This window comes from Scyliorhinus canicula, chromosome 1 (genome assembly GCF_902713615.1).
Source record: "Scyliorhinus canicula chromosome 1, sScyCan1.1, whole genome shotgun sequence".
Classification (NCBI taxonomy): Eukaryota; Metazoa; Chordata; class Chondrichthyes; order Carcharhiniformes; family Scyliorhinidae; genus Scyliorhinus; species Scyliorhinus canicula.
In genome coordinates this window covers 208,263,915-208,280,001 of record NC_052146.1, presented here as the reverse complement: position 1 = coordinate 208,280,001, position 16,087 = coordinate 208,263,915, and the positions used below count along the sequence as shown (strand labels likewise).

The following is a 16,087-nucleotide window of genomic DNA, read 5'->3' as shown; positions in this document are numbered from 1 at the left end:
CAGACCCCCGAGGCCCCCAAAATAAAGAGATCTCCTGATAACCCCTGAGTCAAGAAAACCCCCAGACCCTCTAAATAATCAGACCCCCCAGAGGCCCCCTAAATAAGGAGACACCTACAAGAAACCCACTCCCCAGAAAAGAGGCCCCTGTAGCCACTTAAGATGGACACTGGGCTAACAAAATGGAGAACTGCTAAGACTGTAGGGAGAAAACAGTTTTAGCCAGGCCAAGCAGTCTGCAAAGGCTAATTAGCATTCTGCACGTATCGAAACTAGTTTATGGCCAGGTGAAAGATCTCAACCAAAGGTGTAAATAGCAAAACGCTGGTGTGTGCCCAGATCTGGGCACACACAATAGCAACATTTGGGTTTGAATGGATACTTTGAGTGGACGCCCAGACGAAACGGCACCAGAAGTATCCATCACAAAAGACCCTAGAGACCGCCCCACCCATCGAGAAGAGACCCTCAGATTGGGGGATTTGTAAGATATCGATTGGGAAATGACCCAATCGATACATGGCAGGTAAAGGCCCGCCCCGAAAAGGCACGGACATTGGGGGACCTATAAAGTTCTGTCTGTTTTTTTGCTCCGGCTTGGACTGCTGCTTTGACTCCGGCCCAGATCTGCTGTTGTATCCTGACTCCGACTCCAGCCGTTGATCCTGTCTCCCATCACCAGCCGTTGAGCACCAGCCATCGTTCAGTAAGTGCCAAACGACGCTCGCTACGTGAACCCGGCATTGCTTATACATTATTTGACTATTAGCGAACAGAAGGTGCAGCCCAGGAAGGAACAAAGGCCTTGTCCCCTGACCTTGCTGGTTCCTACTTAGATAAGTATTTAGTCGTTTAATAGTAGAAATAAGTATTAGTCTTTAGCGTATGCATGCGTATTTATTATATTTGTGTAATAAATATCAATCGTTTGAACTTACTAATCGGTGTATAGTTTTATTACTTTGAACCTGACCTTGAAATACTTGTGAGGTGTCTAAGTACGGCACCTGGCGACTCCGAGCTGAAAATACATACACAGAGCTGTAGTAGTGTTAAGCACACGGCCTTTAAACGGAGGCGTGTTAATACACTCCAATAAACGCGTAATACACTCAAGTAAAACGTGCAACACCCCTGTCAGGAAGCTAGAAATGAAATGAAACTCGCTTATTGTCACGAGTAGGCTTCAATGAAGTTACTGTGAAAGGCCCCTAGTCGCCACATTCCGGCTCCTATCCGGGGAGGCTGGTACGGGAGAGCAGTCAACACTGAGGCAGCGAAGAATATCACTGTTGTAACACGCGCCTGGGCAGTACACCTGCTAGCTCAGACACAGGAATCACTATGTGTCAATTCCTGGAAAGAGAAAACGAGTCCGCTGTGTTTAAACCCCCCTCAAGCCTTTGATCTGCAAGCCATTCATTCATTTCCTCTACTAGGCTGTGATTGACAGCTTCCACACACACACACACACACACAGATGCTCCATTCATCTTCCTTCATGGTTGAGTAACTCTAAAGTGCAATGTTTAGAAACAGCAATCTTTGACTGACAACATCTATCTCACTTCAAATAGAATTAAACGCTGTCAATTTCCAGCGGGCCACTTCAAAATCACTCAACCGTGGAGGGAGGTGATTGGAAAGCGCTTAATTCCCTCTCGAACAACATTCCTGATCCCGCTGCAGTCTATGTGGTGTAGCCACTGTGGGTGTATCTACACCATATGCTTCATGGTTCAAGAAGGCGGCTCACCACCCGCTTCTCAAGGGCAATTAGCGATGGGCAATAAATGCTGGTCGAGCCAGCGAGGCCCACATCCCATGAAAAGAATAGCAAAGGAAGGGATCTGTAATCTTAAATTGAGTGTTAGCAGTAGGCAAACCTCGGCTGACACATAGCTCGAGTATTATGTACAGTTCACTATATTACAAAAAAAGATACAGAGGACTATGGACATGATGTAGAAGTACGGTAACAGCATTAGGAGATTATAACTATGAGGAAAAAGTGCACAGGTTGTGACTATTTGGTTTATGAAAGAGAGCTGAGTGGTGCCCTGACTTGAGGGGCTGGATTCTCCGACCCACCGCCGGGTCGCAGAATCGCCGGGGCGGGGGGGGGCATGAATCCCGCCACCAGAGTCTCTGGTACCAGAGATTCGGCGTGGGCAGGAATCGCGCCGCGCCTGTCGACGCCCCCCCCCCCCCCCCCCACCCCCACCCCCACCCCCACCCCCGGCGATTCTCCGGCTCGCGATGGGCCGAAGTCCCGCTGCTGTCATGCCGGTCCCGCCAGCAGGAATCAAAATACCTCCCTTTTCGGTGGGACTGACGGCGCGGGCAGGCTCCGGGGTCCCTGGGGGGGGGGGGGGGGGGGGGGGGGGGGGGAGGAGGGGGGGCACGGGGCGAACTGGCCCCGGGGGGTGCCCCCACGGTGGGCTGGCCCGCCGGCCGGCGAAGTCCCTTCCGCCCCGGCTGGCATGGCGCCAAAGGCCGGCGGGGCGCCAACCACTCTGGCGCGGGCCTAGCCCCCTCAAGGTTAGGGCTTGGCCCCTAAAGGTGCGGAGAAATCCACACCTTTGGGACGGCCCGACGCCGGAATGGTTCACGCCACTCCATCCCGCCGGGACCCCCCCCGCCCCGCCGGGTAGGGGAGAATCCCGGCCGAGGTCTTCAAAATGATGAAAGGGTTTTACAAGTTAGATGTGGAGAAGATGTTTCCATTTTTGGGAGAGTCCGGAACTGGGAGCAACCATAAGATTGTCATCCATAAATTCAATGGGGAATTCAGGAGAAACTTGTTTACCCAGGGACTGTTTTGAATGTGGAAATCCCTGCCACAGGGAGTGGTTGAGGTGAATGGTATAAACCCATTTGAGGGGAGGCAAGTTAAACTCAGTAGAGAGAAAGGAATAGAGAATGCTGATTGGCAAGATAAAGTAAGGTGGGAGAAAGGCTCTCTGGGGCATAAAAGGCGACATAGTCCAGTTTGTTCGGATAACCTATTTCTGCTGTAAATTTGATGTAATTCTGTTTAAAGTCTCCTCGTGTGTGAAAATAGTTAGTGAATAACACCTCATAGCCTGCCAGAAAATATCCTTTGAAGCGCGGAACATTATTCTATCATCAGGCAGCTTCAGGGTAGCACAGCTCCTTACCTAATATGCGGCAGGGTAGGTTTGTTGTTAACTTTGCCTGCGAATCTTAATGATTATCAGTTAGTGCTCTCGTCTCTCATTATCCCTGGCAGATCAGGTAAGTGATTTAAGGTGGTGTGAATAATCCTTCCCAGCCATTTAGCTATGGTTGATGCATGCTTTCTCTACATCCCCAAACGTGTTGTCGGTGCTGTGATGAGCACTGTCACTAACTGGAACCAAGGGCAATCACAGGTCTATAATCCGAATAGCTGTATGGTCATAGGTTACGGATAGGGGAGGCCATTCTGGCCCTCGAGTCTGTTCTACCATTGAATTAGATCATGGCTGATCTGTATCCTAACTCTAACTACCTGGTATTTGTTGATTTCTTTTGTAGGCCACAGATGAGATCGAATCGAGTAGGTGAAAATAAATATGTTTATTGTGAAGCAATAATATTTACAATCTACATCAGATCCCAGCCGGGTCTGCTCTGTCGGTTTCATATATGGCCGCCTTTATACTGATCTCCATTATGAATGTCCTTGGGCTCCCTGCACCCCCCCCCCCCCCCCCCCCCCCCCCCCGCCCCCCTTCATGAGGGAGCTGGTACTCAGTGAGACTCCTAGGGAGTCTGATTGCTCCAAGCTCCAAGGTCTCATGCGGGTGCGAACAATTTCTTTGAAATGTTTTGTTGATAGGTTTAACAAGTAGAGAAATACTGATTTTATGCCCAATACGGCAAGTGCCAAAGCTATTGAGGTTTTGAGCGGTTGGTTTGCAATTTATGGGTAGTCAGAGATGGTGGTGTCAGATAACGGTCCACAGTTTACGTTAGAAGAGTTCAAAATATTTAGGAGTAAAAATGAAGCCAAACACACTTTAATGCCACTGGGTCACCCAGCACAGAATGGTGCTGTAGAAAGAAGTATTTGCTAGGCCATAGTTTCCAGTTTCTCTTTGACACACGTGACACAATTTTCTGTTCCCTTAAAGAATAACCCCACAGTCTACATAGGTTGCTCGCCTTACGAGTTAGTGTTTAAATATTCTCCTGGGATAATGTTTAGTTTGCTTAAGCCTGACATCAATAGCTACTGTCCGGACAGGCTTCTGGAACGCACAGTCCCATCGATAGTGGATTACAGTCACAGAGCCAGGGACTCTCCCACAACTCACAAAAGACATGCTGTTCGGCCTCTTTTACTCCTGATGTGCCGCCTGGGGATCCACCTAGGCACAGTGTGAGGGTCAGTAAGGTCAGAAAGGTAGACACCAGTTAAGTCGGCAAGGGTGCAGCACATAGAATAGCGATAGGGGATAGGGAACAAAGCTGTATATATATGTTCACTTGCTCACATTAAACACCCACTCACAATATTACGAACTGCCTCAGTGCTCTGTCAGTAGGGTGTGAGGGACGGGCTGGTCTGGGCTGGCCATAGAGGAGCACTGGGGTGGGGAGGGGGCAGTGGAGTGTGGATGGTTAGATGTTGGGGGTAGACTTGGCCCATGGTCCCCAGTTCAGCCAGCGCTCATCGCTCCGGTGTCCCACCCCACCCCTCTCTTCTCTCACAACCCCCCCTTACTCCCGTCCCCCACAATCCCCATCTCCTCCATCTCAAGGATTCGGTGGGACCGTGTGATGGAATGGCCAGCTTGCATGCAAGGTTCGCATGGACGATGGAAAGTGCCATCATGGGCAGGAGTCAGATGTTGTCAAATAATGCGGTGCATCAGAGCTCATCACAGAGCGGGTTGACATCACCCTCCATCCCATGGACCATACCCACCGTTACTGCCGGCCTGAACCCTGTAGTGAGGCAAATAGGGCTCACAGAGGGTTTTCAAGGTGGGGGGATGCTCAGGGAAGGTGCTCATGGAAGGTGGTGGCCGGCCAGGGAGGGGGGAGTGGCAGTTGGGCAAGTGTGGGGGTGGGATGGGATGTCCGAGCTATTGGCCAGGCCCCTTAGTCAGTGAACCTGGAGGCAATTAGGGCATCCCGTGCACGGCGGCCCAGGCCCACACATTGTGCGGCCTCCCATGCCTGCTTGGGCACGATATCCTGCCCATCCTTTCCCACCCCTACATCCTTCTCGTTCGACAAGGCCTGACGCCCATCCTCCTCCTCCAGCACTTTGCCCCTCTGCTGCACAATGTTGTGGAGGAAGCAGCAGGCCACCACGACGTGGGAGACACTCCTAGCGCTCTACCTAAGGACCCCTCCTGAGCGGTCCAGATATCTGTACCGCATCTTCAGGATGCCAAAGCAGCCCTGATCACGTCCCTGGTCACGGCATGGGCGTCGTCTTACTGGCTCTCTCTGTCGGTCTGTGGCCTCCGGATAAGCGTCATCAGCCATGACCACAGTGTATAACCTCTGACACCCAGGAGCCAACCCCTCAGCCGGGAGTGTCCTCAAAGAGATCAGGAACTGTCAAATGTGCCAGGATGAAGGCATCGTGCACATTGCCCGGGTGCAAACGTGCATGATGTGCATCTCATGGTCACACACCAGCTGCATGTTCATCGAATGGAACCCCTTTCGGTTTGTGAAGAGCGGACTGTCATAGGCTGATGCTCGTAGGGTGACATGCATCCTGTCGATCACCCCCTGGAGCCGGGACATCTCGCCGATGATGGCAATAGCTGCTGCCCGAGCATCCTGGAGGGCTCGATCCACATGAAATTTGATGTATTCTGCCGACTGGGCACACAGGGTCTCCGTGACAGTGCAGATGCCCCTGTGCACTGAGCTCTGTGAGATTCCAGACAGGTACCCACTCGCCAGCTGGAAGGACGCCGTGGTGTAAAGGTTCGGGGTGACCGTCACCTTGACTGCCACCGGGAGTGAGTATCTCTACAATACCCTGACAGTGCCAGGTGCGCCATGATCTCGCAGATATGTCACACTGTCCACCTGCTCAGCCGGAATCTTCGACGGCATGCCCGGTCCGGCAGGTTGGCAGGTCCTCGAATGACAGACACTGCCGGTACACACGAGGCCTCATGCGGTGCTTCCTTCCCTCCTCCTCCCCTTCAGCCTGTTGGTAGGTCAGCTCTCCATCCTCACCAGTTGCCTCCTGTTCCTCTGGGGCAGGCTCTACTGCTGCAGGGTCCCCCTCGAGCAGCTCCAGCTCATGCAGCCTCAGTGCATCCCCAGGGCTGCAGTGACTAGGATGAAGGCCACCATTCCTGGTGATTTCCGATTGTCTGCAGGGGGTGAAGGGCAGACATGCTAGCATGGTGTGTACCCCCATGCCCAATCAGGTCCACCTGGCTATACGGTAGCCCCAGTCTGCACTGCAGACCCTGCCCCCACATGCACTCCACCGCAACCCGCCCGACCCCACATCCGGCCGTTCCCCTGGCACTTTGCCCTTCGCACCCATTGCCCCGTCAGTGCCCAGCACTGTGGGGACCTCGGGACCTGCTGCACGTCCCTGCTGCCAAGTGTATCGGTTGCTGGCTCTAACTATGCCGGAGGTATGCTCCGGCGCCCCCCTGCTGGGATTACTGTGGGCATTGCCTTTGGGTGGGCCGCGTGTTACCCCACCGGTGGGTGGTAGCTGGTTTGGGGGGGGAAGAGTTGGTGGGTGGAGGTGGGACATGGGTGATGGAGTGGGGGCACCCATACGACCGGTGTCACTCTGCACAACCAGGGACCATGGTGGACGGTCAGTGGGGTGAGATGTTTGTCTTACAGCCACGACAATGGCGGTCCATGCTCGGATGTTCCGGTCCTGTGAGGGTTCACCCTGATCCCACAGCCCATCCCTTGGCACCCCCAAATGCCCCCCCCCCAATGCCTGCCCCCCCCCCCCCCCCCCCCCCCCCCCCCCCCCCGGGCCTGGCAGACTTCCCTCCCACCAGCCCTAGCCAATGTGAGGACCGGCAGCCCACTTTCGTGCCTCTGTGTGTCCTACCTCCTCTCTCTCCCTCATCAGCCATGGTGCCTATTTCCTGACTTTTAAAACCACAAATGAAACTGGCCATTGATTATTCCCCCCAGTGGAGGTGGAGCATCGCGGAGGCCCCGGAGAATTACGGATCAAGCCCGTTAATAATATGCCAACGGCTTTTGCTGTACATGTTGAATAGAATGCATTGACGCTGCTGTCACAGCACTGGAGTATGGCATTCTGGCGGGCGCAATTTTGGGGTGATGACCAATTCTCCGCCCAATCGCGTTTCGCGATTTCGCCGTCGGCCGACTGAGATTCCCACCCAGAGTGTTTGGTTCTGGTCAGAAGGTCTTGGTGAAAAACAGCTGAAATGATTTTAGAGAAGTATGTGACTGACGTTGCTATCTAGTGGCCAGGTACATTGATATATCTGATGAAGGCTGGAGTGAGACTTTGTCTGTGTCATGTAATCATTTGCTTGAAAGAGAAAACCTGATAAGGAGCGCATGAGAAACCTCCTATAGTCCAAAGTGAAAGTCAGAAAGAAGTTTAAAGGGCAGAGTTTTATGGATACTCCTGCCAACACAATTTCCTGTTCTCGCCAAAGTCAGTGGACTTTTGAACATGTTGCCTCGTCTTCCGGTCCCCCGATCTCGATGGACCTTTGAACATGTTGCCTCGTCTTACGGTCCCACCGAAGTTGATGGACTTTTGAACAACTCCGTGTGTTTTCCGGTCCCGCCCCTGCTGTGACGGGGATGTAAAATTCCACCCACGGTCATAAAGAAATGGAAAGTTTGCCAGTATCATAGAATCCACCGGTAGAGCAAAGTAGGTCAGGGCCTATGCTGAAGACAAATCAATGTCACAGTCCCAGCATTAACTGGAGTTGGCAGTCAAAGTTCAGGCTTGACGCAGTCAGAGGTAGTAAGAGAACAGAGTCAAGCTAATGGGAATAGAAGGAGTTACTCAGATAGAAAGAGAAAATAAGCCAGATAGATTAATTGGAAGTATGTCAGAAGGAAGAAGATATAAGATGTTATTTTCATTACTTATTGTCAAATAATGATACCTTTGTTCAATGCATACTGATACTAAGAAAGAAATATTTTTGTTGCATGCAAATTACTCTGGAAATATTGGTCATATATCATAGAATTTACAGTGCAGAACGAGTCCACTCAGCCCATCGAGTCTGCACCGGCTCTTGGAAAGAGCACCCTACCCGAGGTCAACACCTCCACCCTATCCCCATAACCCAATAACCCCACCCAACATATGGTTTGGATTTGATTGAATTTTGTAAAAAGTTCAACTTAACCTGTTTAAATTTCAGATAGTTTAATCATATTGTCTTCTGGGAAAAGATGTATATGAATCATTTATATTTTAATGTACAATTTCTTTCAAGTGTGGAGAGAGGGTACTATATTACAGCTGTCTCTCTGCTGCCCTCTCTGTTGAGGAAGTGTAAATAAAGTTAGTTCAGTAATGGCTACCTGCAGTTGAGCACGTAGTAGACTGAGTGCAATACACAATAATAATCCCCTTCCCACAACTTACCTTGCACTTAGATCTGCTTACATATTATCTTATCCTTATCCAACTGCACTGACTTCCTGCCCCTCAAAGTATCTCATGTAAAATAAAATCCTTCCCCTACGAGTCCATTTATTGCTTTACCCCACCCTACCTTTGCAACCTCCAATATTCCATTTGATGGCCTTTTCTCACCTGACTCCAACCTCTCACGAGCCTTCAACAGTCTAAGCTCTATTCTCTGGATTCTATCCCGAATCTTCCTCCTCACTGCCTGTTTCCCTGAACGGTAAAGGGTTAAAACCCATTTGACTGCGCCTTCAGTCGCCTCTCCCGATTCTCTCACTGCTCCCTCCTGGCCATTTCCGTCTTTGTGAAGCCCTTTTTGCATCAAAGATGCAAGAACTGAAAGAGTTTCTGTCTAACGCTGAAGATGTGAATAGGATGAAAAAGCCTTCCCCTGCAGACAAAACATTAACCTTCTTTTCTCTTCTCGCTGTTTATCTTGGCTCCGGTTTGGAAGACCTTCTGCCAAGAGTTTCTGTGAGAGCCTGTCTGTGAGAGGAACTCGCCTTCACTGCACTCTCCTCGCTTGTTAGAAAATGAAAATGCTTCCAGCGTCATTCCAGCAGTACAGGCCCTTGAATTTAGATTTAACACTTGACATTTCACTATCTTCTGAATTTGTGTTCTGGATTGAGCACCGAATAATCATTCTTTTTTTTAAAAATTCTCTCAAATATATGACTGTCCTCAAATTCTGACTCACTTGTTTCATTTTTATTTTATAAGACGAACATTTTCGTAAAAGAAGGCTGAACTGTCTGAGCACATTCATCAGGTAGCAATGTTTAGGTGATGCCGAAAGTTAAAACTAGCTTGGAGCAACCTTCATTGCTTCCTCCTGAAGGCTTCACCATGACTCTAGATTGTCTTTTTACCCCCTCCAGATACTAATTTTTCAACAATAAATTTCGAGTACCCAATTATTTTTTTTCCCAATTAAGGAGCAATTTGGCGTGGCCAATCCACCTACCCTGCACATCCTTTGGGTTGTGGGGGTGAAACCCACGGAGACAGAGGGAGAATGTGCAAATCCCACACAGACAGTGACCTGGCCTCCAGATATTAATTGATGAGAACATCAGCAATTCTTCCAGACAGCCCTTCGAACCTGCTCCGCCATTCAACAAGAGCAGGGCTGAACATTTACCTCAACTTCACTTTCCCGCCCATCTCCAAATTCCATGATCCCCTCACTGCCCAAAACTGTTTTGATCAGTCGTGAATATATTCATTGGTGGCGCATCAACAACTCTTGGAGTAGAGAATTCCAAAGGTTCACAACATTCCCATGTGAAGAGATTTCTCTTCATCCCAGTCCTGACTGGCTGATCCCTTATCGTTAGATTGATTCCTAGGCTGGGATTTTTTATCGCCACCCGCTGCCAGGATCTTCTACTCCCACCGAAAGTCAATGGACTATTGGCTGGCTCACTGCATTCCCCGATGGCTGGTCCCTTCAAAATCAGAATCACAGAATACTACACTGCAGAAGAGGCCCTTCAGCCCATCGAGTCTGCATCTATGTATGAAAGGCCCTGACACCCATGGCAGGTCCTCCCATGACGGGTTCCCCCCTTGGCAGGTTGCCCACACTGGGGCTGGAAAATCCCAGCCCTAGTTTGAGATTCTCCAGCCGGGGGGGGGGGGGGGGGGGGGGGGGGGGGGGGACGACAGTATCTCAGCATCTACCCTATCAAGTCCTCTGAGAATTTCAATGGGATCATCTGTTATCTCTCTAAACTCTAAACTCTTGTTAAAGTACATTGACAGAAACTAACAGTTCTTTATAAAACAAAATAATGATTATTATAACCAATAAAATCTTACAACTGAAAAGACACCATCACCTTCTCAAGGACAACCAGTGGGGTTAAAGGGGTCTTTTTCAGGATGGCAGCCAGTGACTAGTGGTGTGCCTCAGGGGTCTGTGCTGGGACCACAACTTTTCACAAATCTGGAAGAAGGCACTGTTGCTAAGTTTGCAGATGATACAAAGATCTGTCGAGGGACAGGTGGTATTGAGGAAGCAGGGGGGCTGCAGAATGATTTGGACAGGCTAGTAGAGTGGGCAAAGAAGTGGCAGATGAAATGCAATGTGAAAAAGTGTGAGGTTATCTACTTTGGTCGGAGGAATTTAGGCATAGACTATTTTCTCAATGGGGAAATGCTTTGGAAATCAGAAGCGCAAAGGGACTTGGGAGTTATTGTTCATGATTCTCTGAAGGTTAACGTGCAGGTTCAGTCGGCAGTTAAGAAGGCAAATGCAATGTTAGCATTCATGCCAAGAGGGCTAGAATACAAGACCAGGGATGTACTTCTGAGGCTGTATAAGACTCTGGTCAGACCCCATTTGGAGTATTGTGAGCAGTTTTGGGCCCCGTATCTAAGGAAGGATGTGCTGGCCTTGGAAAGGGTCCAGAGGAGGTTTACAAAAATGATCCCTGGAATGAACAGCTTGTCGTATGAAGAATGTCTGAGGACTCTGGGTCTGTACTCATTGGAGTTTAGAAGGATGAGGGGGGATATTATTGAAACTTACAGGATACTGCGAGGCCTGGATAGAGTAGACGTGGAGAGGATGTTTCCACATGTAGGAAAAACTAGAACCAGAGGAAACAATCTCAGACTAAAGAGACGATCCTTTAAAACAGAGATGAGGAGGAATTTCTTCAGTCAGAGGGTGGTGAATCTGTGGAACACTTTGCCGCAGACAGCTGTGGAGGCCAAATCACTGAGTGTCTTTAAAACAAAGATAGATAGGTTCTTGATTAATAAGGGGATCAGGGGTTCTGGGGAGAAGGCAGGAGAATGAGAAAAATATCAACATCAACCATGATTGAATGGCGGAGCAGACCCGATGGGCCGACTGGCCTAATTCTGCTCCTATATCTTATTGTCTGATGGTCTTATAAAAGCAAATTACTGTGGGTGCTGGAATCTGAAACAAAAAACAGAAAATACCGGACAATCTCAGCAGGTCTGACAGCATTGGTGGAGAGAGAAGGGAGCTAACGTTTCGAGTCTGGATGGCTCTTTGTCAAAACTTTGTCAAATGGGCAATAAATGCTGGCCTAGCCAGCGAAGCCCACATCCCATGAATGATTTTTTTAAAAAATCAGGGGTTATGCCCTCTGCATCTTCACATAATGACAAATATCATCCATTTCAATCTGCTGATTTAAAACTTTTTCATCAGACGTTTCCACTGTCTGAATCTACAAGGATTACTCAAATATTCGTACCTCTATCTGTTCCATCCATTTGCCACTTGAAGAATCTTCAGAGGTCTGATACCTTGCACCTTTTTAACTTCTTCATGGCCTTTAGGAATCTAAGAGAGGAGGGCCATTTGTGCAAGCTTGCTGTATTTCCCTATTATTGATTATCCCAGTGTATCCAGCACAATGACTATGGTTCCTGCTCTCACTGTTACCTCTATCAGGCTCTGCAAACCCACGTTTACTGAATCTCTTTCTGTCTCTGCAGTACCATTACTCTGCACGCTAATACTTTCCTTCTAAACTACTCGATTTCTTCCCACCTCCAAAGAAAACTTCAAAACTTGCCTCTTTATTTACACTATTGCTCACTTCTTCCTCGATGCCTATTTCTCTTGTCATGTGAAGTACCCTGTGATACTTGGCTCCATCAGAAGCCTTAGTGAATGCAGGTTGTAAGCGTCTCGTTCAGTGAAACCATGTGAATGGAATTTGTTTAGTGGGTGTGGATCATAATTTAATTGCCTCGCAATGTGCTAATTCACTGTTGGCAGAATTAATCAAAGCCTTGAAAGAAAATCCCTATTTTAAATTATGGAAAATGAACTTTGAAATTCTGACAAAGAATCTTTTTATTAAAGTAATTATCACTGAGAATACACCTGTTGCATGAAAGGAAAGTTACCACGGCGAACAGAAAATGTTGGAAGAGAATAACGATGCACGTTAATTGCACTAAATGCTGTTGTATGTTATCATATTTTTTTCAACAGTTTTCAATAATAATAGACCTGAAAATGATCATGAAGGGAGGGAAAGAAAGACAGATAGTTGTGTATTTATATAGTGTCTTTCACCACCTCAGGAAATCTCAAAGCGTTTTACAGTCAATTAAGTATTTTTGAAGTTTATTCAATGTTGCAATGGAGGAAATGCAGCGTTGAATTTGTGCACAGCAAGCTCCCACAAATAGCATTGTGAAAATGACTGGATAATCTGTTTTAGCAATGTTGGTTGAGGGATACTTATTAGCCAGGACTTCAGGAGGAGCTCCTGTCCTCTTCTTCAAGATAGTGCCATGGGATCTTTAACATCTGCCTGAGAGGGCAGACAAGTCTTTGGGTTAAATGTCTCTGGCACAAGACAGCGCCTCCCTCAGTGGGATGTCAGCTGACATTTTTTGGTCAGGTCTCTGGAGGGGGATTCCATGAAAACCTGGACCCATGAAGTTTGGCTCACACGATGTTCAGTGGCCTAGTGACAGTTCCGCAGGCTTGACAAGGAGCTCCAAGACACAGACCGGTCACATTCCTGACTGGAGGAGGGTACCTAACAGTGTCTGTCTCAGGTACCTAACAGTGTCTGTCTCAGGTACCTAACAGTGTCTGTCTCAGGTACCTAACAGAGTCTGTCTCAGGTACCTAACAGTGTCTGGCTCAGGTACCTAACAGTGTCCGACTCAGGTAACAGTGTCCGACTCAGGTAGCTAACAGTGTCTGGCTCAGGTAGCTAACAGTGTCTGGCTCAGGTACCTAACAGTGTCCGACTCAGGTACCTAACAGTGTCCAACTCAGGTACCTAACAGTGTCCGACTCAGGTACCTAACAGAGTCTGGCTCAGGTACCTAACAGTATCTGGCTCAGGTACCTAACAGTGTCTGGCTCAGGTACCTAACAGTGTCCGACTCAGGTACCTAACAGAGTCTGTCTCAGGTACCTAACAGTGTCTGTCTCAGGTACCTAACAGTGTCTGGCTCAGGTACCTAACAGTGTCCGACTCAGGTACCTAACAAAGTCTGGCTCAGGTACCTAACAGTGTCCGACTCAGGTACCTAACAGTGTTACCGACTCAGGTACGTAACAAAGTCTGGCTCAGGTAGCTAACAGTGTCTGGCTCAGGTACCTAACAGTGTCTGGCTCAGGTACCTAACAGTGTCCGACTCAGGTACCTAACAAAGTCTGGCTCAGGTACCTAACAGTGTCTGGCTCAGGTACCTAACAGTGTCTGGCTCAGGTACCTAATAGTGTCTGGCTCAGGTACCTAACAGTGTCTGGCTCAGGTACCTAACAAAGTCTGGCTCAGGTACCTAACAGTGTCCGACTCAGGTACCTAACAAAGTCTGACTCAGGTACCTAACAGTGTCTGTCTCAGGTAGCTAACAGTGTCTGGCTCAGGTACCTAACAGTGTCTGGCTCAGGTACCTAACAAAGTCTGGCTCAGGTACCTAACAGTGTCTGGCTCAGGTACCTAACAGTGTCTGGCTCAGGTACCTAACAGTGTCCGACTCAGGTACCTAACAAAGTCTGGCTCAGGTACCTAACAGTGTCTGTCTCAGGTACCTAACAGTGTCTGGCTCAGGTACCTAACAGTGTCTGTCTCAGGTACCTAACAGTGTCTGACTCACTCAACAAGACAACAAAGATGGGAATAATTAAAAATGCAACAAGAACAAAGTTAATATTTCTCAGTTTACATCACAATCCTACATTCAAAGCCATCGCTGACTCTTTCAGCACATTGAAATGGAGGGAAGATGGTTTGAAATACCATTTTGAAATCATTTGGGAAGATTAACTTGGCAAAATGGAAGGAAGGTTCAGGAATGAAAGGGGGCTGTGATTTGTGTAAGCAGATACTGTCTGCTATTTATTTCTTACACTAGTAACTATTTTAAGAACATTGCGATTGAAAATGTTAAAGAGGTCATGTGGGACACCAAAAAGATTAAATTGGATCTCTCTGGAATCCTTTGATGTGTGTGGGTGGCGTACATTTGATACGAGATCTTTGCTACATCCAAATGGGTAATGCCCTGAGGTTACCACCTTTCGGAATAGGCTGTAGGTCGTACTGAACGGTGGCCTGTAATACAAGCACCTGATAACCCCAGGGTGGACAATACTGTTGGATGTAAGCCCCGCAAAGTCCGTGGCGCAACAAAAAAATAATTTGTTGTAACTGGGTTACAAGTAGAGAAGTGCTTGGGATGGAATTCTCTAAAGACACCCCCCCCCCCCCCCCCCCCCAATGTATTCAATGGTGCATATGGGGGCACATGTTGGGAGGCTCAGAAATCAGTTATGTACCAGCATAAATTTACAACGGGATCCCCAGCTGGTGTCCACCATGGTGGGTCGGAAAACCTAGCGGAGGCCAGCGGGAACCTCATTTGCATTTCACTACTGGATCATTACTGATCCCCGCCAAATTCTCAGTAATGCCGGCTGGGAAACACGCCAATGTGAAGTACGCCTGGAACAACGTGGCGTGCGGATATCAGGGTTCATCTGAACAATACCTGGCACTGCCACCCGTGTCAGGATGGAGGTAACTCATAACCCTGGACACCCCAGGGCCAGATACCCCAGGCCCCCTCCGAGGACCCCGCAAGCCGCCCTCAAAGCCAGGTCACGCCGGTATGGACCTTATTTAATCCACGGTGGTGGGACTGGCCGGAAACGGGAAGCCGCTCGGCCCATCGGGGCCCGGAGAATCGCCGGGGGTGCCGGGGGCCCTCCCGGGGGATCCTTGTTATACTGGGGAGTTGCAGCCAGCGGAGCTCCAGGGCTATATGCTGCCTCGACTCACGTTCCCCACTGGGGCCTCTTATACAATAATAATAATAATCTTTATTATTGTCGCAAGTAGGCTTACATTAACACACCATGAAGTTACTGTGAAAAGCCCCTAATCGTCACATTCTGGCACCTGTTCAGGTACACAGCGGGAGAATTCAGAATGTCCAAATTACCTGCAGCCGTCTTTTGGGACTTGTGAGAGGAAACCGGAGCACCCGGAGGAAACCCACACAGACACGGGGAGAATGCACAGACTCCGCACAGACAGTAACCTAAGCCGGTAATCGAACCTGGGACCCTGGCGCTGTGTGCCATAGTGCTAACCATTGTTCTACCGAGATGCAGGCCGCGTTGCATAGCCACGTGTTTCTTGGCACTGTGGGCGCCAGAAAACACGTGGCTAAACGTGCTCGCTATGGGACTTTGTTCCCAATTATCAAGGCTACTCCACCTGCTGTATCCCATTAACCCTGTGAACCCATCTAACCTAGACAGCTTTGGACACTAAGGGGCAATTTGTATCATGGCCAATCCACCTAACCTGCAATCCTTTGGACTATGGGAGGAAACCGGAGCACTCGGAGGAAACCCACGCAAGCATGGGGAGAACGTGCAAACTCTTAAAAATATACTAACAT

General features: G+C 49.0%; 1 long non-coding RNA gene across 1 annotated transcript in view; it reads left to right on the top strand.

Annotated features, from left to right (window-relative positions):
* LOC119971340 overlaps nt 1-16,087 on the top strand; it is a 164,187-nt gene that overhangs the window by 80,380 nt on the left and 67,720 nt on the right. The window lies entirely within an intron of this gene.